The 24,046-nt window shown below is 39.2% G+C and overlaps 1 long non-coding RNA gene across 6 annotated transcripts in view; it reads left to right on the top strand.

The window, feature by feature from the left end:
* Nucleotides 1–24,046, top strand: part of LOC103346061 (uncharacterized) — a 288,952-nt gene that overhangs the window by 131,434 nt on the left and 133,472 nt on the right. Inside the window, exon 10 of one of the 6 annotated variants that reach the window (XR_011380324.1) lies at nucleotides 19,137–19,207. The exons of the other annotated variants lie outside the window; for them this stretch is intronic. This is a non-coding gene — a long non-coding RNA (uncharacterized lncRNA). The remainder of the gene's footprint in view (nucleotides 1–19,136; nucleotides 19,208–24,046) is intronic. 6 annotated transcript variants of the gene reach the window in all.

The raw sequence follows: 24,046 nt of genomic DNA, 5'->3' as shown, positions 1-24,046 counted from the left end.
TTGGGAAGGTTAAGTAATGTGTCCGAATCCCATGGATGGTAATTCATAGATGCAGATTAAACTCAGGCATTTGAGTTCCAGAATTTTCTCCGTTAAATCCCTATACTGTGAGAATATTCAGAAAATTAAAGTGAGGCAGATAAGTTGTAGAAGAAGCTACATGGCAATCTAAATTTCAGAACCAGGATTATTTTATTTGAAGGGAGATTGTCACTCAGTGTTCACTTTCTGTTTGTGTTGGACTTGTGAATCAGCAGTCAGAATTCCCTGGGAGCCATCAAGTTTGCTACTTGGCTATAGTGATTGGGTAGAAGTTTTGAAAGAAGGACCCATGGAGGCTGGAAGTAAATTCAGTAATGACAACAATCACAGTATGTGCATGTCACAGTGTTAAGAGTGCTGTGTGCAGAATTTTAGATTTCCATTAGTTTATAAGTTTATTGCTATTTAAGAAAGGAAAACAGACCCAAGGAGGTTGGATAACTTTCTCAGACACTTGACTCCCCAGTGGCAGAAGCAGTCAAACTTTACTTACCCCAAACTGAACATCACTCTCCAATGTATGTACTTTTAGTTTTACTTTTAGCACAGCCACCCCCTCCCCCCCGAAAAAAAAAGACACAGAGAAAGCAGAATGTAGGTCATCCATCTGTCTGCCAGTATAAAAGTGACAGTAGTAGAGGAGCAGTAGATCTTTTTGAGAAAACCAGCATCTTTGGAAATCCAGAGGCTTTCTCATTGAGAAGAAAAGCTACACCCAATATGTTATTTTTAACAAAGTATTGTTTCAAGTGAAATTTAAACACTTTCATTTGATATGATAGTTTGTCCTCAAACTTATGGAAGTATTTAATATTGGAATAATTAATGTTCAGCTGCTTAAATTAAGAAAAAACTCAAAGCATCGAAAGAAATTGAATTTATATTTGCAGAATAGATTCCTGCAGTGTATTTATCTTTACTGAGCTCAATGTCATTATAACCAAATTATCAGAGCATGTTCATCTTTTATATAAATGGAATTTCCAACCTCATTAATATGAAACATACACAAAAGGGAAAATGTCTAAACTCCGCTTTTGGTGTCTATTGAAACCCACTCAAATCACCAAAAACAAACCTGCTGGGACCTACTCAATGTGCTTCTGAGTTTAAAAGGGTTATTCATAATTTAGCATGTTTTTTCCCCTTTGGTTGATCTTGTAGGGGAGGTTAAGGCCCTTAGTTGTGTGATAATAGAGGTAATAAATCTGGGCTACTAAATGGAACTCTTCCTTAAAGAGTTTCTTGCTACTTGAGAAGGACCTATTTCCACTTGTCACTCAATGAACTCTTCTGTGAGAACTGAAATTACTTGTGTTAGGTAGATCTCAAATTCTGGCTTTCTTATAGGGAGGTTCAGTAATATGTTCAAGGGCAGAGTTAACAAATATCAAATCCAGAATTCAAATTCATAATTTCTGAACACCAAGGATATTACCAACATCATTGATTTTGAAAATGTTTATTCTGTTGGAAAGGTAGAGAGAGAGAGAGAGAGAGAGAGAGATTGATTGATTCTTTCTTCCATTGGTTCACTCCTGACATGCCCACAACAGCTGTGCCAAATATCCACCCCCTAACATTGCCTTTACATTTTTTTTTTCTGGGGCCAGCATTGTGGCATAGTGGGTAAAGCCACTGCCTGCAAAGCTGGCATGCCAATATGGGTTCCAGTTTGAGTCCAGCTGCTTCACTTCCAGTCCAACTTCCTGCTAATATGCCTGTGAAAGCAGCAGAAGATGGCTCAAGTGTTTGGGATCCTGCACCCACGTGGGAGACCTGAAGGAAACTCCTCGCTTTGGTCTGGCCCAGCCCTGACTGTTGTGGCCATTTTATGAATGGATGGAAGATCTTTGTCTCTATCTCACCCTCCCTCTCTCTCTCTAACCCTGTCTTTCAAATAAATGAAATCTTAAAAAAGAAAACCTTTTTCTCTTACTGTGCACCAGTGTGTAAACACTGGCAGTGGTCATTCCTGCAGATAGTGGTTTTCCTGGGTAACCCTGGGAAATACTACGAGCAAACACTGCAAGGTGAGATCTCTAGGTTACCATGTTTATAGAACTCAATGGCAGAAATATCAGTATCACTATTGTTATTCACCAGAGTCATTGCAATAGGGTAAAAATAGTCGCAATAATGGAGATCAACATTTTCTAATTCTGCATAGATCTCTAAGTCCCCCACATTGTATAGGCATCTGGTCTCTGTATTTGTCCCAATTTAATTTGAAGTTCCTCAGTGTGCCTCTGCATGATCATGATTAATTTTTTTTTTCAATTTACCATGTCAGTTTTTCTTACCATCACTTTTACTTTTTCTCCTGTTTGATTAACTGATTTTAATATAGTGGAAGTTGTTGTGGTAGATTGACTCATGTGTGACGTTTCTAATGGCCTCCCTGCCCTTTGCCCTATAATATTGTAGGCTCTTTGTACTCTGGCTTTGCCATGTGTCTTATTTGAGCCAATGAGACTTACAAAACACTTGAATCTTTTTATTTCTTGTTTTTGTTTCTCTACCTTAACCATGAGGACATGCCCAGACAGGTCTCTAGAGGTTTAGAGACCATGTAGAGTGACTTCTAAAAAAAGTAATAGTACTTGACTATCTCACAGTTTTGGAGGCTGGATATCAGACTCAGGGTGTCAGCTCTAGAGGGGAGTCTGTTCCATGCTTTTTCTCTTAGCTTCTGGCATTGCTGGTAGTTCTTGGCATTGCTTGGCTTGCAGCTGCATGACTCCAGTCTCTGTCTCTGTCATCACATGTCACTTTCTCCTGTCATTGCATCACCTTATTGGGGTAAGAACTCACCCTTCTCTAGTATGACACCATCTTAACTAATCATATCTCCAACAACCTTATTTCCAAATAAGGTCACATGTTGAGGCACTGGGGTTATAGGACTTCAGTGTGTCTTCTGGGATGACACAATTCAATCCCTAATACTATTCATTTGTAATATTTAAGTTTTTCACAGCTACTTCTTTTTTAAAAAAATTTAATGTGTACAAATTTCATGTGTTTCATATATACAGATTCAGGTACATAGTGATATTTCCCACCCTACTCTCCTCCTGCCCATGTACCCATGCTTCTTCCTCCTCCCTTTCCTATTCCCATCATTTTTTCACAAAGATCTATTTTGTTAACTTTATACTAATAATGTTAACCCTTCACTAAGTAAAGAGTTCAACAAATAGTTTGAAGAAAAAACACTGTTCTTCAGTAGTTGAGAAAAGGGGTATTCAAAATCATTGCATCTGAAAGTGTCAATTTCACTCCTATAGATCATCTTTTAGGTATAATATTAGTTACCACAGATCAGGGAGAAGTTTTACCTGTATTTTTACTATTCATGTCTTGTTTTGGTATTAAGTTATTGAAACTTACCTTTCACTATTTTCTGAAACAGATAACATTGGATAAGCTTAATTTGTGACATAGAAGTTTGAAGATAATCATCTATAAGCGGTAGCGGAAGATGGTGGAATAGGGAGGGAGCACACTGAAGGTCCAGTAAGGGAAGGTTCAAAGAGAGGTGAGAATTTGCAGTTTTTAAGGAACGAGAAGCCCTTCCTGAAACTGGGGAGATAGGGTGGACACACAAGGAGGACGCAGACGCATGGGGCGCAGGACACCAGCAGGAGTGTGTACGCACCAGCGCTGGAAGCCAAGGTGAGACGGGGTGCTTGCTGAGCACCGCGGCAACAGCCGCTGCCTCCCCTCCCCCAACCCACCTTGGGACGGACACTGAAACACACACGACTGAGTGGGGGAGGAAATAGAAAACGGAACAGAGTGAGTGGTGCCTGCGGAAAGAGTGCGCGATTCAGGGGTACTAATTGATAAACTGAGTAATCCAGTATCTCTTGGCACCTCCTCAGAACTGCAGCAGGCAGGAAGCAGCCATTTTGTCTGTTTACATTCGGGCTTAAAAGAGAACTGTCTTTGCCTCCACACTAACCTTTGGAGGCGGAGCCCAAAGGTGGAGCGGAGCAACAGGACACTTCTTGCTCGAGGGAGGGCAGCTCAAAGCCCTGACACCCGTCTACTCAAGTTACAAGAAAAAAAAAACAAACTGAATAGCGGCTGCGGGTGTGGGGGGGAAGGCAGGATCCAGAGCTGCAGCGGGCAGAGAGCAGCCATCCTGTCTGTTTACGTTCAGGCTGTGTAGAGCAGCCTGCTTACACTGGATATTGGTACAGACTCACAGCAGCCTATAGCAGAGGGAAATCAACCTGAAAAACCACCCAGACGGAATGCCAAAAAACAGAACAAAAACCCACAATAAGAATATAGAAGAGCATACAAACTTGCCAATGGAGCAGGCTAGACCAACCATAACAGAGGCAGAAGAAGAAGAAGTTGAAACCATGCCAGAAAAAGAATTCAGAAAATTAATAATCAGATACTTAGAAATAATGAGAAACAGTGTCAAGAGCTGAATGAAAAACAAGCCCAAGGATTAGAGATCCTAAAGAGAAGCCAGAATGAAATACTAGAACTGAAAAACTCAATTGACCATATAAAAAACACCATGGAATCCCTCGGAAATTGAACAGATGAAATAGAAGACCGAATATCAGAATTCGAAAACAAACTTCCAGAAATAATACAGTCAGTTCAAATGCAGGAAGAAGAAATTAAAAAATTAAAAAATACAGTTGGAGACCTACAAGATTCAATCAAACGGTGTAATGTTCGGATAATAGGCGTCCCTGAGGGGGTGGAAAGAGAGAATGGATTGGAAGATGTCTTCAACGAAATAATATCAGAAAACTTCAAACAAAGGCAGCTGGATAACAACACACAAATACAACAGATAGCCAGGACTCCGAACAGAGTAGACCAGAAGAGAAATTCACCACGACACATTGTAGCAACACTCAGTTCAGTGACACACAAAGAACAAATCCTAAAATGTGCCAGAGAAAAGCGACAAATCACATTCAGGGGTAAGTCAATCAGACTCACCCCAGACTTCTCATCACAAACACTACAGGCAAGGAGACAATGGCATGATATATTTCAAGTTTTAAAAGACAAACAATGCCAACCTAGAATACTATACCTGCAAAGCTATCATTTATGAATGAAGGGGAAATAAAGATCTTCCACGACAAACAGAAACTGAAAGAATTTGTATCCATGCGTCCAACCCTACAGCACTTGCTCAAAGACGTGCTGGACACAGAAAAACAAAAACAAGAACTTCACTACAAAAAAAAGCGAATGTAGAGTAACCCACAAACAAAGTTCAAAATACATAAACAGCTCGTTTCAGGAAACATGAAGGGGAAAAGACAGTACTTAACAGTAATCACATTGAATGTGAATGGTCTTAATTCCACGACAAAGAGACATAGACTAGCTGATTGGATAAAGAAAGAGAATCCATCTATATGCTGCCTTCAGGAGACACACCTTATCAGCAAAGATTCACGCAGACTGAAAGTGAAAGGATGGAAAAAGATAACTCCAAGCTAACGGAAAACAAAAAAGAGTTGGTGTGGCCATCCTAATATCAGACAAAATAGACTTTAACATAAAAACTATTAAAAAAGACAGAGAAGGGCACTATATAATGATTAAAGGATCTATCCAACAGGAACACATTACTATTATAAATGTATACACACCTAATTACAGAGTGCCTGGCTACCTGAAAGAATTACTAAAGGATTTAAAGGGAGATATAGACTCAAATACAATAGTAACAGGGGACTTCAACACCCCACTCTCACCAATGGACAGATCAACCAGACAGAAATTCAACAAGGAAACAACTGAGGTAATTGATGCCATAGACCAAATAGACCTAATAGGTATCTTCAGAACATTCCACCCCACAGACACAGAGTTCACATATTTCTCCCCAGTACATGGAACATTCTCTAGGATTGACCATATACTAGGCCATAAAGGGAGCCTCAACAAATTCAAAAAAATTGGAACTATACCATGCAGCTTCTCAGACCATAGCACAGTGAAACTTGAAATCAACAACCCAAGAATCTCTACACCATATGTAAATATATGGAGAATGGACAACATGATCCTAAATGAACAGTGGGTCATCGAAATTAAAAGAGAAATCAAAAGATTTCTAGAAACAAATGAAAATGATAACACAACCTATCAAAACCTGTGGGACACAGCAAAAGCAGTGCTAAGAGGAAAGTTTATAGCAATTAGTGCCTAGATCAAAAAGCTGGAAAGGAACCAAACAAATGAACTCTCCATGCACCTCAAGGATTTAGAAAAACAGCAGCAAATCAAGCCCAAATCCAAAAGGAGGAAAGAAATACTAAAGATCAGAGAAGAAATAAACATAATTGAAACCAGAAACACAATACAAAAGATCAACAAAACCAGGAGCTGGTTCTTTTGAAAAAATAAACAAAATCAACACACCATTGGCCCAACTAACCAAAAAAAGGAGAGAGAAGACCCAAATCTGTAAAATCAAAGATAGTAATGGAAACGTAACAACAGACACAACAGAAATAAAAAGAATCATCAGAAACTACTACAAAGAGATGTATGCTAACAAATTGGGGAACCTGGAAGAAATGGATAGATTCCTGGACAAATACATCCTTCCTAAACTGAGCCGTGAAGATATAGAAAATCTAAACAGACCCATAACCATGGAAGAAATTGAATCAGTAATAAACGCACTACTGAAAAAGAAGAGCTCAGGACAGGATGGCTTCACTGCCGAATTTTACCAGACATTTAGAGAACAACTAACCCCAGTTCTTCTCAAATTATTCAAAATGATCGAAAGAGAGGGAATCCTTACAAATTCTTTCTACGAAGCCAATATCACCTTAATTCCTAAGCCCGGAAAAACACAACAGAGAAAGAAAACTACAGACCTATCTCCCTGATGAATATAGATGCAAAAATACTCAAAAAAATTCTGGCAAACTGAATCCAACTACACATCAGAAAGATCGTTCACCCGGACCAAGTGGGATTTATCCCTGGTATGCAGGGATGGTTCAATATTCGAAAGTCAATCAATGTAATACATCACATCAATAAATTGAAAAACAAAAATCATATGGTTACCTCAATAGATGCAGAGAAAGCATTTGACAAAATACAACACTCTTTCATGATGAAAACCCTAAGCAAATTGGGGTTAGAAGGAACATTCCTCAACACAATTAAGGCAGTCTATGCTAAACCAAAGGCCAGCATCATATTGAATGGGGAAAAGTTGGAGGCATTTCCATTGAAAACTGGCACCAGACAGGGATGCCCACTCTCACCATTGCTATTCAATATAGTCCTAGAAGTGTTAGCCAGAGCCATCAGGCAAGAAAAAGAAATTAAAGGGATACAAATGGGAAAGGAGGAAGTTAAACTATCCCTATTTGCAGATGACATGATACTATATATAGGGGACCCGATAAACTCCTATGAGAGACTACTGGAACTCATAGAAGAGTTTGGTAAAGTAGCAGTATACAAAGTCAACGCTCAGAAATCAACAGCCTTTGTATACACAGACAATGCCAGGGCCGAGGAAGAACTACTAAGATCAATCCCATTCACGATAGCCACAAAAACAATAAAGTACCTTGGAATAAATTTAACGAAGGAGGTCAAAGACCTGTATAATGAAAATTACAAAACACTAAAGAAAGCAATAGAAGATGACACAAAAAAATGCAAAAACCTGCCATGCTCATGGATTGGAAGAATCAATATCATCAAAATGTCCATTCTCCCAAAAGCAATTTACAAGTTCAATGCAATACCAATCAAAATACCAAAGTCATTCTTCAAACACCTAGAAAAAACGATGCTGAAATTCATATGGAGAAACAGGAGACCCAGATTAGCTAAAGCAATCCTTTACAATAAAAACAAGGCCGGAGGCATCACAATTCCAGACTTCAAGACATACTACAGGGCAGTTATAATCAAAACAGCCTGGTACTGGTACAAAAACAGATGGATAGACCAATGGAACAGAATAGAAACACCGGAGATCAATCCAAACATCTATAACCAACTCATATTCGACAAAGGACCTAAAACCAACCCCTGGAACAAGGACAGCCTCTTCAACAAATGGTGCTGGGAAAACTGGATGTCCACATGTCGCAGTATGAAGCAAGACCCCTACCTTATACCTTATACAAAAATCCACTCAACATGGATCAAAGAACTAGAGATGCGCCACGACACCATGAAACTAATTGAGAGCATAGGGGAAACCCTTCAAGATATCGGAATAGGCGAAGAATTCCTGGAGAAGACCCCACAGGCACGGTTAATCAAAGATAAAATAAACAAATGGGATTACCTCAAATCGAAGAGTTTCTTAACAGCAAAGGAAACAGTCAGGAAAGCGAAGAGGCAACCAACAGAATGGGAGACATTATTTGCAAACCACACAACAGATAAAGGATTAACAACCAGAATCTACACAATAATCAAAAAACACCACAGAATCAAAACAAATAACCCAATAAAAAAAATGGGCCAAGGACCTTAATAGACATTTTTCAAAAGAGGAAATCCAAATGGCCAACAGACACATGAAAAAATGCTCAGGACCCCTAGCCATCAGGGAAATGCAGATCAAAACCACAATGAGATTCCACCTCACTCCGGTTAGATTGGCTTACATACAGAAATCAACCAACAACAGATGCTGGCGAGGATGTGGAGAAAAAGGGACACTAATCCACTGTTGGTGGGAATGCAAACTGGTAAAGCCACTATGGAAGACAGTCTGGAGAATCCTCAGAAACCTGAATATAGCATTACCACAGGACCCAGCCATCCCACTCCTTGGAATATACCCAAATGGAATTAAAGGGGTGAAAAAAGCCATTTGCACCTCAATATTTGTTGCAGCTCAATTCACAATAGCTAAGACATGGAATCAATCTAAATGTCCATCAATGGATGACTGGATAAAGAAACTATGGGATATGTACTCTGTGGAACACTATACAGCAGTAAAAAAAAAACAATGAAATCCGGGCATTTACAACAAAATGGAGGAAGCTGGAAAACATCATGCTGAGTGAAATAAGCCAGTCCAAAAGGGACAAATATCACATGTTCTCCCTGATCGATGGCAATGAAATGAGCACCTAAAATGATACCCATTGAAGTGAAATGGACACTATGAGAGACAATGACATGAGCAGCCCTTGTCTAGACTGTTGAGGAACAACTTACTATTTTTTTCCTTTAGTATTTTTGTTGTTGTTGTTGTTGTTGCTCGGTTTGCTCTACTTAAGACCACTGGTTGAACTCTGCAATCAATGCACAACCATTCTTAAGTGTTTAAAAATTAACAGAAAATTGATCTCTGTGAAACATAGGAGTGGGAATAAGAGAGGGAGGAGATATATAGGACGGCACATACTCACTCAGACCTACCTCCAATGGTAGAACTACAAATGTGCCAGGGGATTTCAACTCAACCTTACCAAGGAGGCAGGTACCAATGCCAGCACACTTGGTAAAGTGGTAAGTATAAATACACAACTGATCAAAAAGATAGGGTAAGTGTCGAAGAGATTTCACAAATAAGACCAGTGTAAGCAAATAATGAAAGATAGAATCAAAAGGGAGAGAATGATCCTGCGGGGGAAGCAGGACACACAGCAGACTCATAGAATGGCAAATGCCCAAAACAGCACTCCTGCCTCAGAATCAACCCTTGGGACATTCGGATCTGACTAAAAGGTACATGAGAGTCTCACAGGCATGGAAAGCCATGACACGGTGGCAAAAAACAATCTAAATGAAAGATCCTGGTGAACAAGACCCCAGCAGAAGGATCAAGCCATCAAGGAGAGAGGCGCCTTTCTCTGAAGGGAGGAAGGAACCTCTACTGTGATACGGCCTTGACTAAACAAATTGAGAGTTGGTGAACTCAAGGGGCTTCCATAGCCTAGACAGCTCATAGCAAGAGTCTCGGGTGATTGCTGACATCATAAATAAGAGTGCCAATTGTTAAATCAACAACGGGAGTCACTGGGTTCATGCTCCCCATGCAGGATCTCTGTCCTTAATGTGTTTAACTATGAAACTCAAAAACAACACTACTAGTCGAACAATACCCTATACCTGGTTCGGTTGTGTGAGTGCAGCCTGTTGAAATCCCTGCTTAGTATACACTAAGTTGATCTTTAGTATATGAAGGTAATTGAAAATGAAACATGATGAAGGGCGGGATGGGAGAGGGAGTGGGTGAGGGGAGGGCCACGGGAGGGAGGGAGGTTGGTGGGGGAAAGCCACAACAATACAAAAGTTGCATTTTATATTCTACTTAAAACTATTGGTTGAACTCTGTAATTAATACACAATTACTCTTAGATGTTTAATTAATGCTATAACTAGTATTCAAATAGTATTTTACACTTTGTGTTTCTGTGTGGGAGCACAATGTGGAAATCTTTACTTAATATACACTAAATTGATCTTCTGTATATAAAGATAATTGAAAATTAAAATCATCTATAAGCTGTGTGAAGTGATTTTTTTTTTACTTTATTCAATCCCTTTAATGGCTATTGGTTTCTTTAGCTTTTTAGATTCTTCTTGATTCAATTTTTAAATTTTTTCATTTTTAAATCTTTTTTAAAAAATTTATTTAAGGTATACAAATTTCTTGTATTTCATATATACAGATTTAGGAACATAGTGATAACTTCCCACCCTACCCTCCCTCCCACCCAAGCTTCCACTGTTTTTCTTCCTCCCTCACCTATTCCCCCTTTTAATTTGAACAAAAATCTATTTTCAGTTTGCTTTATATTCATAAGATTAACTGTACACTAAGTAAAAGAATTCAATAAATAGTATGAAGAAGAAAAAAAACTGATCCTCAACAGTACAGATAAGGGCAGTAAACAATCATTGAATCTCAGAATGTCAATTTCACTCCAATACATTACAATTTAGGTACTCTATTAATAGTTACCTGGGATCAGGGAAAACATATGATATCAGTCTTTTGGGGACTGGCTTATTTCACTAAGTATAATGATTTCCAATTGCATCCATTTTGTTGCAAAAGATAGGATTTCATATTCTTTTTTCATCTCTCTTTTTAGTATTCCATAGTGTATATATACCATCATGTCTTTATCTGATCATCAGTTGATGGACATCTGGGTTGACTCTGTATCTTAGCTATTGTGAATTGAACTGAAATAAATGTGGGGTACTTCTCCCCCTACTCTCCCTCCCAGCCATCCTCCAATCCTTCTTCCTCCTCCCTCTCACATTCCCACTCTTAATTTTTACAATGATCTATTTTCACTTAATGATCATATAGTTAACCCTACACTAAGTAAAATAGTTCAACAAATAGTATGAAGAAAAAACCCACTGTTCATCAATGGAAGATATGAGCTTTAAACTATCATTGAATCACAAAATGTCTACTTCAGTCCAATACATTATGTTTCAGGTATTCTGTTAGTTACCTCAGATCAGGGAAAACATACAATATCTGTAATTTTGGGACTGGCTTTTTTCACTAAGCATAATAGTTTCTAGTTGTGTTCATCTTGTTGCAAAAGACAGATTTCATTTTTTTATAGCTGAGTAGTACTGCATATTTTATATATACTATAATTTTTTTATCCACTCAACAGTTGATGGACATCTGGGTTGATTCCATATCTTAGCTATTGTGAATTGTGCTGCAGTGAACATGGGGGTACAGATAACTCTTTCATATACTGATTTCTTTTGGCTTGGATAAATTCACAAGAGTGGGATGGTTGAATCATATGGTTGGTGTATATTCAGATTTCTGAGGTATCTCCATACTGTCTTCCACAGTGGCTGCACTAGTTTACATTCCCACCAACAGTAGACCTGATTTGCCCATTTCTTAACTGGGTTGGTTTTTTGTTGTTGTTGAGTTTTTTGAGCTGTTTAAGATTCTGGATATTAATCCTTTATCGGCTGCATAGTTTATGAATATTTTCTTCCATTCTGTCAGTTGCCTTTTCACATTGCCAAGTGTTTTTTTCTTTTTGCAGTGCAGAAGCTTCTCAGCTTGATGTAATCTCACTTGTCTATTTTTTGCTTTGATTGCCTGTGCTTCTGGGGTCTTTTCCAGGAAGTCTTTGGCTATGTCAATGCCTTGCAGCATTTCCCTAATGTCCTCTAGTAATTTGATGATATTGGGTAGTAGATTTAGGTCCTTAATCCATTTTGAGTATACTTTTTCTACTGAGATATTGAGGATGTTATATACCGAGTCTGTTCTAGTGATTTTCAAGACCTACTTACACATTAGATAACTTGCTGGAAGGCCTCCTGGGACTTAGCATATAGTTGCATTCATGTCTAAGGTATGTTGCTGTCAAAGAAATCATGCAGGATCAGCTAGGCATAGATAAGAAATCCACACACAGATTTCCTTATATCCATTTTCTTCAACAAGGAGACACAACTAGTACATTTATTCTCCAGCAGTAAAAAAATGTATGTATAATATTTCTGCCCAGCGAAGCCAATTAAAGACTCATTGCTTATAATAGATTCCTAGGGCTGCTGTAACAAGTTATTATAAACCTGATAGCATCAAAGCACATAAATCTATTATGTCATTTTCTGGAGTCCAGAAATCTGAAATGAAGGTGTTGACAGGATTGGTTGCTTGTGGAGGTCTTTGAGGGAGAAGCATTCTGTGTTTCTCTTCCAGCTTCTGGGAGCTGCCATCGATCCATTGTCTTCCTTGGCTTAAAGATTCAGCATTCAGATCACTGTCTCTGTCTTCACATGGCCTTTATCTCTTAAATCTGGGATGATCTCATCTCCAGACTCTTAGTTACATCTGCAAAAACCCTTTTATCAAATCTCATTTCTAGATGCCAGGAATTAGGACTTGAATATGGATTCTTAGGGGACCACTGCTCAACCCTCTCCTTAGCATGTACCAAAATTCCAGATTCCTAGAAGAAAAACAGGCATTTCCTATAAATTACATTTTATCTAAACATTCTAGGCACAGTGAGCTCTCTTAGGGAACTGCTGGAGTGCCAAGACCCAGATACCAGCAGAGGGCCAGTCTTGAGAGCCACTTGTTCTAAAGACACTAAGCTCAGGCCCTTTGTATTAGGTCTTTTCTGTGCATTCTACCTGTTACTCTACCCAAGGCATCTTTTTTTTCCCCCTTAAAGATTAATTTATCTGAAAGGTAGAGTGATGGGGAGACAAAGAGAAGATCCATATTGTGGTCCACCCTCCAAATGCCTGCAATAGCCAGGTGTAGGCCAGGCTACAGCCAGGAACCAAGAACTCCCACATGGGTGGCAGGGAACCAAGCACTTGGGCCATTCTCTGCTGCTTTCTCAGGCCCAGTAGCAAGGAGGTATCAGAAGTGGAGCAACTGAGATTCAAAGCAGCACTCTGATATGGGATGCTGGTGCCACAAGTGGCAGTTTAACACATTGCGCCATAATGCTGGCCCCTCCAAGGCATTTTTTGAGCAAAATTATTAAGACCCTGTGGTGCAGTGACCTCTGTCATATAATCCAGCGATCCTGGATTTAGGCAGTTAAAAGAAATCATGTTTACCATAAGGATCTGTCTTAGGAAGCCCCATGGCTTCCTCAAGTGATGTGTCCTCTCTTAACCTGTAGCTTTTGGTAGAAAAATCACAAATACAGTTGGTCTCTCTAATAGAGATAGAGCCAGACAGAAGTTTAATTTCACTTGGTCCTATGAGAGAACAAACCCTTTTACATACAGGTTGTCTAGCATCCAGTGTTTTTAGTTTATGGCACATTGAGTGGTGTTCTAAATCTGCACCAGTCCGAGTCTGTGTCCTATTCACTGAGCAGAGAGATCTCATCTGATCTCCACTGAACCTGCCTAAGGCCGAAATAGTGTACAGCATCAGATCTTAGCTTAAGGTCAGGACCAGGCAATTAGGATCTTGAATTCAGATTTCCAAGAACACTATACACTTTCCTTATGTAGCAGCAAACCCAAGACATGCAGGGCTAGACACCTGTATTCAGTCTAAGTAATAAGGCTTTGCTAAGGCCTTTTAAAAAGACCTGTGCAGAGTCCAAATACACATTTAGCTCAGAAAATCATCAGTTAGGCATTTGATTTCAACAAGAACTCATGAGCAAACTAAAAACTTCCTTTCAAAACTGTAAAAATGTATTTCTACCTGCAAATTATCTCATTTTCATGTTTACTCCTTTTCTTGAAAGGCTCTGGTAGGCTAAAACCTTAGCAAAAATCATCAATTATGGAGATTTGTTCTGTTTCCTGCACTTGGAATATTTAGTTTAGTTCACTCACCCATGCATGACAGACAGCAAGGGAGTATGTAGCACTCACATTTTAAAAATAGATTTATGTATTAGGAAGAATGACAGGAAGGGAGCAGGAGATAGAGAGAAAGACAGATACAGAGAGATCTTTCTATAATTGGTTTACCTACCAAATGGCCACAACAGCCAGGGCTGGGCAAGGTTGAAGCCAGGAACCAGGAACTCCATCTAGGACTCTTTGTGTGTGTGTGTGTGTGTGTGTGTGTGTGTGATTTATTTATTTATTTATTTTTAACATTTATTTAATGAATATAAATTTCCAAAGTACAGCTTATGGATTACAATGGCTTCCCCCACATAACGTCCCTCCCACCCGCAACCCTCCCCTTTCCCACTCCCTCTCCCCTTCCATTCACATCAAGATTCATTTTCGTTTCTCTTTATATACAGAAGATCAGTTTAGCATATATTAAGTAAAGATTTCAACAGTTTGCTCCCACACAGAAACATAAAGTGAAAAATACTGTTTGAGTACTAGTTATAGCATTAAATCTCAATGTACAGCACACTAAGGACAAAGATCCTACATGAGGAGTAAGTGCACAGTGACTCCTATTGTTGACTTAACAAATTGAAACTCTTGTTTATGGCATCAGTAATCACCCTAGGCTCTTGTCATGAGCTGCCAAGGCTATGGAAGCCCCCTGAGTTCACTGACTCTGATAATTTTATACAAGGCCATGGTCAAAGTGGAAGTTCTCTCCTCCCTTCAGAGAAAAGTACCTCCTTCTTTGGTGACCCATTCTTTCCACTGGGATCTCACTCGTGGAGATCTTTCATTTAGGTTTTTTTTTTCTTCCCCTGAGTGTCTTGGCTTTCCATGCCTGAAATACTCTCATGGGCTTTTCAGCCGGATCCGTATGACTTAAGGGCTGATTCTGAGGCCAGAGTGCTGTTTAGGACATCTGCCATTCTTCCATCTAGGACTCTTATGTGGGTAGGTGAGTCCTATGTACTTGAGCCATCATCTACTTATTTCCAAGGTGCATTATGAGAAAGCTGAATTGCAAGCTGAGTAACAAGGACTTGACTTTACTCTCTGTTATGAGATGCTGGTGTTTGGTGCAACCTGTTGCACCAAAATGCCAGTTCCTCTACTCACATTTTCCATTTGGAGCTTTCTCTGACTGAGATGATCTCTTACTGTCTACCATGTTTGAGATTGTAGGCATAAGATAATTTAAAAATAATTTTTATAGATGAAATAGCCACAAAATAAAAATCCATTTTTTTCATGGCACATTTTGCTTTTATGCCCTAGCCAAGGATTCAGCATTATCAGAATGTAAGTTGGGGAGAGAACTATAGTTAGGGAAAGGGCTTGAGGGGTCCCCCACTTTTCTTCTGCTTGGAGGAGAGAGCAACTAGTCAGCTAATTTTTATTTTCTTTGTCCCGTTCAAAGTCCACCTTTGGGAATGTTTGGGCCCTTTCCCCTTCTACCTGGAGCAGAGTACAAAGAGCAAGGCTTTCCCAGGCTTCTCTCTGTACTTCATTTAGTTAACATGGCCAAAGGATATCAGTGGATCCAATGAACCAAGTCCTTTGTCGTGGAATCTATCCTCTTTAAGTTCCTTAGGTAACTTTCGCCTCTTACGACAGATGGAAGCTCACCTGCTGTTTTATACTGTGGGTAACTCCATCACCATGTGGGTTGCAGGACTCCATCATCCGCTTCTTTTCTCCCCCCAGAATCATACAAAGCCATGGAAATATTTCAGTGGAATTCCTCTAGTGAGTCCACAGCCACAACTGTCCTAGGGATCCTCAAGATCACACTTTGGGCACTCTTTGGAAGCTCTCATACAGTTGGACTCATGGCTCAGATGTATTCTAGTGAAAGGATACTATGAAAGAGTCATCATGACAAATGGATTCTGGAGAAATACTTACATAAACCTCTTCACACATGAGGAAACACATAAAAAGTGTTTGTTTTTTTAAATTCCAACAATGAAAGCTGTAGAGATATTTGTTCAATATTTCTGCCCAGCATAACCTAGTGAATCAAAGATGTTCTGAGGGTGTTAATGATCATGTGGTCACTTTCTGCTTAACACATACCCAACTTCTAGGCTTCCAGAAGGAAAACAGAAGTTAACTACCATTCGAATTGGGTGCACAAATGGTCCAGGTATAAGGAGCCTCCTTTATCAGTTAGGGTACAACTTGAGTGCTAGATTCCTGGATGTCAGCCAAGGGCCTGCCTTTTAAGTGTCAACTCTTTTTTTTTTTTTTTTTTTTTTTTTTTTTTTTTTTTTTTTTGTGCCATAGTTGGGCTTGGAGGTGAATAGGGCCAACTGATGACTGAGAGACTGTATTTATCTCAACTTCTCTAACCTTCTCGGTTGTATACACTGTGTTGTAGAACACAACCCAACTCAGTCCAATATGGTTCAGCTAAACTTTTACAGACTGTTTTCACAGCAAAAGAGTCATCTCACATAGTTGTTGATTACAAGGGAGACCAGACTACTTCCTTTGTGTTGTGTGGAGGAATGACAATTTTATTCTAACTCTAATTTTATTCCAGCTTCTGACAGACTTCAGATCCAGAGCTCAGAGGTCTATAGCTTCAGCCTCACTTACAGGGGTGGGACTATGTGGTTTAGATTTTTCTCTTTAAGGATATTATCTATCAATGCAATTTGTTTGGAGCAAAGCATAGTAGGGAGGTGGAGGCACAACTGTGGTCTTATAATGCCAAGTTAGCCAGAAAATTCCCTTTTACCTTTTCAAAAAATTTTATTTGAGAGGCAGAGGGAGAGGACTTGGGAGAGGGAGAGAGAGAGTGAGAGAGAGAGAGAGCGTGAGAGCGAGAGAGAGAGCTGTCATCCATGGTTCATTCACAAATGCACACAGAGGCCAGGGCTGTTCTGGGGCTGAGGCTAGGAGCCAAGAACTGAATCTCAATCTGCTATATTGGTGGCAGAGACCCAATTACTTCAACCATCACTGCTACCTTCCAGAATCTTCACTGGCCTGCAGCTGAATTCAGGAGCTGCTGTGGGAACTCAATTTCAGGCACCCTGATATGGGGTGTGGACATCTCAGCCAGTGTCTTAACTTCGGGGCTAAATGCCTGACCCTACTTTTTTTTTCTTGTTGTTGTTCACATTGAAGCTATCTATACTAAGATTGAGGGCTGGGCCCAAGGAGTTTGGCTGGCCTGGAGGAGAATATTAGTGATAGATATTGTACTTTATTAGAGATGACCTTTCACCTAATATTTCTGGCCTGTTGTCCTGCGTCCCTTGACTCTCCCTACTTTTAGAAAGAATTACTCCCCATGAGTCTCGTTATTTGGCCTGCTTGGCTTAGTTGCTCAAGACAAGATTCACCAACCACTCAGGGATTTTGGTTAAAATGAAATAACAAATCAGAGATTGGGAAGCTTGTCATTTTTTCCAAAGTCATTTCACTCTGTAAGGAAAGACAAATAGCTAACAAATAAGGCTACTTTGAATTCATTTTGACTATATTCACTAAATTGATCTCATTGCATTTATTAACAACACATATTAGTTTACTCAACATTTCTTCCCCCAGTTTGTTTTTGAAACGTTATCTCTATTCATTCCATGAGATGTCTTGATAGTATGTAAATTAAAATGTGTGCACTTGTACTACAGTTGTCAAGAGAGAATCTGGATGCTGATGTATGTATTTTTTGCAAGATCCTTTCTGTTGCCTACCCTGGTCCACCAAAGGCTTGGTAAAGGGATCTCAGCTCAGCCATTGAGCTGTTCTGTCCTGGGCTGTTTGACCCTTGTGTAGGTTGAGGCAAGGATATAAGAAAATAACTGTTCAATTCTTCAGCAGTGCTGGACTGGGAGCTAGGCAATTGTTGCCACAGTGACCTTATATACTAATTTGTGTTATTCTTAAAACCTAGATTCTCTCTCTCTCCGGCCATTGTAGCCAATTGGGAAGTGAACCAGCAGATGGAAGACCTCTCTCTCCCTTTTTTTCTGCTGGTTCACTTCCCAATTGGCTACAATGGCCGGAGCTGCACCAATCTGAAGCCAGGAGCCAGGAGCCTCTTCATGTCTCCCACACAGGTGCAGGGGCCCAAGGACTTGGGCCATTTTCTACTGCTTTCCCAGGCCATAGCAGAGAGCTGGATCAGAAGTGGAGCATCTGGAACTCAAACTGGCACCATATGAGATGCTGGCACTGCAGGCAGCAGCTTTACCTGCTACGCCACAGTGCCAGCCCCTAAATACATTCTTTTTTTTTTAAATTCATTTGAAAGGTAGAGTTACAGAGAAAGTGAGGGAGAGACAGAGAGGTCTTCCATCCACTGGTTTATTCCCAAAATGGCTGCAACGGCTAGGGCCAGACCAGGATGAAGCCAGGAGCTAGGAGCATCTTCTGGGTCTCCCACCTGGGTGCAGGGGCCCAAGGAATTGGGCCATCTCTGCTGCTTTCCCAGGCACATTAGCAGGGAGCTGGATTAGAAGCGGAGCAGCCAGGACTAGAACCAGTGCACATATGGTATGCCGCTGCTACCAACAGCAACTTAACCAACTACACCACAATGCTGGCCCCTAAATATACTCTTGACATCTAGTTAGTGGTGGGGCAGGAATAAAATTGCAACACTGGAGCATTCCAAATCTTCCTTGTAAACTTTGTATATTCCATGCCTGGTAATTGGTAATCACTTGTGACTTCAAAGCCAATAAGTAATTTACAAATGCATTTTCAGGTCTTGTCTCACACCTTGCCCTTTCAAATTGTAGAGGCTGACACTGAACTACATGTGGTTGGGAAGTAGTGTACTATGATCACCCAGAGGGGCAACCTAACTCAGGTAATACATTTTATCCAATCCTCAACTTCTTCCTTCCATTCTATTGTGACCCATTACGGTCATCAAGCAAAACTCTGCTAACAGACCTAAAGTATAGAGCATTCAAGGCAAGACTGATACTGGATCAAATGATTTCAGCTAAACTGCACCCCATGTGGGGATAAGAAAACAAGACTTTGCTTTATAGCAGATAACTTCAATAGGAAATCTCTTTCAAAGGAGGAAAAGGGGAGAGGGGGGACAAAATTGTAGTGGCAGCTCTTCCTTTTTTTCCAAAGTGAAACTTAGCATTCCCATGACAACCATATAAATGATGTGGCTGAGGTCCCTGCTTGAACAGCCTGGACTTCAAGTTCAGGTGAGAGGACTGGTGATAGGACATCCTCCTCCTCCACCGGCATGCCATATATACACACCTGTTCAAAGCCTGGATGTGTGACACGTGGATGCATTAGTAATATGGACTCTTAGAGTCACTAGGGGAAAGGCACTACATGGCTTTTGAATGTACTTTTTGAAGACAGAAGAAAAGAAAACAAGGGTTATTAAACAAGGCAGACTGTACTTCATTATGTGGGAAAATCTGCTCCTGAGAGCTAGTTTTAATTATTTTAAACATGGTTGGCAAGGTTCTCTTATTTTGGGGGCCAATTTCTTCTCTTTGGCCATCATCTAGGGCTTTATCCAAACTTGCCCTTTCAGAAGCAAAGAATTAACCTTTTCTTTCATAGGAAACAGTCAATCATTTGAATCACTTTGCCCACAGTGACAGAGATTTTCAAAATCACACTCCATGCTGGCAATATTGCTGCAGTTACAGCTGCCAATCCCTAATACTTCACGAATAAAGTTTCTTTGCTTGCATTTGTGCCCTTGGCCTCTTGGTTGCAACTCTGGAAACAAGAGAAATTAATATCCTCTGATCTGGAAACTCTGGAAAATTAAAACAGGGTGAAATCAGGAATCAGACATTAGAGTGGAATCCCGCTATGATAAAACTCATCATGATATGCTTTTGAATATGCTGCAGGTACAGCCACTTCCAGGAAATATAACTACAAGTAGATGGATGACCCAATGTTTACCTTACACTAAAGTATAAAGGGACTCCTTTGATATAGTTTTCTTAAACACTTTATAGAGCTATTATTAATGGAGAGAAATTAGAATATTCAGATGGGTAAGGAAAAAATATTGAATTCACTAATAAACCCATCACAGACATAGCCTTTACACATTTTGAAATATAGATTTAAAAATTTTTTCCATATATAAATACTTTACATGAACACATATCAAAAAATAGAATCATTGTGTGCCTATTTTCTTATAACTGTTATTTTCATTATTTTAAAAAGATTTCTATCTTAATATACTTTAAATATTATATTTCAAAATAATGGCTCAGTTATGCCCAAGTTGTGCACAGTTGCATAAAATATACCATATATTGCTTCAACAGTACTTAGTTATTGGTCATTTTGATTTTTTAAATGAGTTTTTTCTTAATGTAAACAATTTTGTACTAAACATTTAAAATTATTTGTCTAGGTAGTTGTTTAAGTGTTTTATCTGGAAAAATTTCTAAATTCATTATGTGACAAGAATCCTTGCTAGTTATTGAAATGAGAAGTTATGTATTGGTTAGGTATTGCTGTATAATAAACTATCCCAGGATTTAGTGGCTTAAAATAACAATCATTTATTTTACTAACAAATCTGCAGAGTGGGTAGGGTTCAGGTTGCCCCTTCTCGGGCTTTTCTGTGTTCTATGTGGGGTTATGTGAGGTTGCCCCTTCTCGGGCTTTTCTGTGTTCTATGTGGGGTTATGTGAGTGAGTTCACCTGGGCAAGCCAAGACTAACTTTCAAGATGGCTGGGTGGCCTGCCTGTCCAGTTGATACTGTCAGCTACAAACTCAGCTGGTGCCATGCATGGGATTTTCAGTTCCTCTCTACATGAACTTCAGTGACTGCGTGAGCTTCTTCAGAACATAGTGGTTGACGTCTAAGAGTCAGTATCCTAACAGAACTAGGTAGAGATTCAAGACATTTTCATGACCTACTCTTTAAAGTTGGAAAATATTCCGTTTATCATGCTTGATTATTTGAGGCAGCAATACGGGCCCGCCAGCATTCCAGAAAAGGGGGCATAGACTCAGCCTCTTGTTGGTTGAAGTAGCAATGTTTTAAGAGAGCATGTGAGATGGGAGATATTGCTGCCACTTTAAAAATGTAATTTGCCAGAAAGTATAGTAAAGATAGGATTATTTAGGATTTTGAATTTTGAGGTAGACCATATGTCTCTGTGTGTTTTAATGACAATAATCAACTGACAATGTCCTCGGTTTTTATTACTCATAAAAGAAAGATAAATATTTGTGAATTCACTTACCAGTGAGTAAAATGGTTGGGTTCTTAAACTGGAACATGGAAAGTTTCTAACTGAAGGCCTTGTGGATCAAGGAGAGTAAGAGGGAGCAAATCAAGTCAAAATACATTTGGGAAAGCAGGAAGACACATGCCAATGAAACCAATTATATAAATGCTGTTTCTAAGGATTCTGGTGGCTATAAACCTCACGTTGTAGAAGGAAGAGTTCAGGTGTATTAGTTGATCAAAGGGTAATATGTGGGTATATCAAAGGCCAGGTGGATTAAGGACATTCAAATTAAAGAGGACTTTGAAGGTTGCAGGCATCAGTCTCATATAATAATATTATTATTTTCCATGAAACAAACAACCCCGGGTGTTAGTCTACATAAGTCTTAGAATAAGAATGTTGAAGTGATTCCGATGTCCTTCAAAAACTCCTGGAAAAGAGATAATACTGCAGAAACTCTGGCAGGAGCACAGATCACTGCTTCCTCCATAGGCTCGACCATTCAGGAAACCACAGTCATATGATTCAATACTTTCCTGAATGTGGGTACTGGTATTCTGTCTTCTTGTGGGAAACTTTCTGTATAAGGCATTTGTCATCAAAACTGCATGACTGCCATTGAGACAGTATCTTTGATATTTTTCCTGTTTTCATCACTTTTGTAATTGTTCTAGAAAGCAATGTAGAGAATCTGTATGAATCAATAGGTGGTTGAATTCAACTTCAGGCCTGGGGCCTGTTTTTGACACAATAGCTGTGCCTGCACATGTATGGCCCACATCCTGTACTGGAGTGCCTGACTTTGAGACAGGGCCCTGCCCCAGATTGCAGTTTTGGATACTATGAAAGTACATTCCCTGAAAGGAAGCGGGTGATGGCTTGTGTACTGGGGTCCATATCACCACCATGGAAGACTTAGATTGAGTTCCTTGCTCCTGGCTGTGACCTGGCCCAGTGCCGGCTGTTCCAGGCCAGTATATGAAAGATTTTTCTCTGACTGTCTCTTTCTCACTCACCTTTTGCCTTTCAAACAAATTAAAAAAAATAAAAATGTACAGGCCTGTATTTTCATTTGTTAGTTTGAGTTATATTCAGCAATAAAGGAAACATTTCTCATAGTGACAAGAGTAGATTGTAATGTCCTTCAAGGGGTGAATGGAAATGCTTTTTCTGAATGCACGCATTTCTTTAGATGAAACAATAAAAAAAGGTCATGCATTTCTTTCTTTCTATTGTGGCTGCACATGCTCATTTCAATTTTGGGATTTTAGTTCAATGTTGACAATTTAAATTTGACTTTAACTTTCTCCATGCAAATATGTAATAACATTTGCAAAAAATCAAATTCTTTGGAAATTTGATGTGGAAAGATTAATAAGCTCAGGAATGTAAACTTGAAATGCTCCTTGGCCAGTATTTGGAGTAGCAGTTTTCACTATTATTTGCTAGGCAATATTCACATTATATTTATATTTAGTCAGGGTTTCTCAACCAGGGAAAACTTCATCTTCCTCTCTCCTCTCCCAGGATATTTTTGCTTGACACAACTGTATTTCTCTGTGTGTCTATGTGTGTACTACTAGCTAAAATTATGCTGAATATCCTACAATGTTCAGGGCAGATCTTTACAATAAAAATTATTCCTTCCAAAATGTCAAAGATGGTCAGGAAGTTTGGCTTGAGTTCAGATCCAAGAGTTTATTAGTAAAACTGTTGTAAAAGACCTTGCCTCAGCTATTGTCTCTAAGGCATCAAAAACAGACTCATTTATATCTAGTTGGATTAATATTTTAAAAAATATTTTCCTTTCACTCTTGAATAGAATCCATTAACTTGGAGATCATGGATACAAAAGGAATTAATTGGACATAACTAGACTAATACAAGGGATGATTTATAAACAGATTTTTCACAATAATTTACTCAGGCCTCTCCATATGATTTCCTTTATTAAAATATGATAAAATATTTGGTTTATAGAGATTATTTTTTCATTAGTGATCAGTTTTACACAGATGTAAAAGTCTCTGTGAGTGTATATAGGCTCTTTAGATTCCATTTACATTTACTAAGTAATTTTAAAATGTGACATTTGTTTGCTTTATTTCATGTTTTTTTTTTTTAACTTTTATTTAATGAATATAAATTTCCAAAGTACGGCTAATGGATTACAATGGCTTCCCCTCCATAACGTCCATCCCACCCGCAACCCTCCCCTTTCCCACTCCCTCTCCCCTTCCATTCACATCAAGATTCATTTTCGATTCTCTTTATATACAGAAGATCAGTTTAGCATACATTAAGTAAAGATTTCAACAGTTTGCTCCCACACAGAAACATAAAGTGAAAAATAATAGATGATTTTTTAAATGATGATGAAATCAGATCAGACCTATTGTCATGTTTAATCCCAGTGAGAGTCAAGTTGGGAGTTGATAATTTCTTCTTCTTTTTTTTT

The sequence above is a fragment of the Oryctolagus cuniculus genome, chromosome 1, assembly GCF_964237555.1.
Source record: "Oryctolagus cuniculus chromosome 1, mOryCun1.1, whole genome shotgun sequence".
Taxonomy (NCBI): domain Eukaryota; kingdom Metazoa; phylum Chordata; class Mammalia; order Lagomorpha; family Leporidae; genus Oryctolagus; species Oryctolagus cuniculus.
This window is presented reverse-complemented; position numbering and strand designations above follow the sequence as displayed.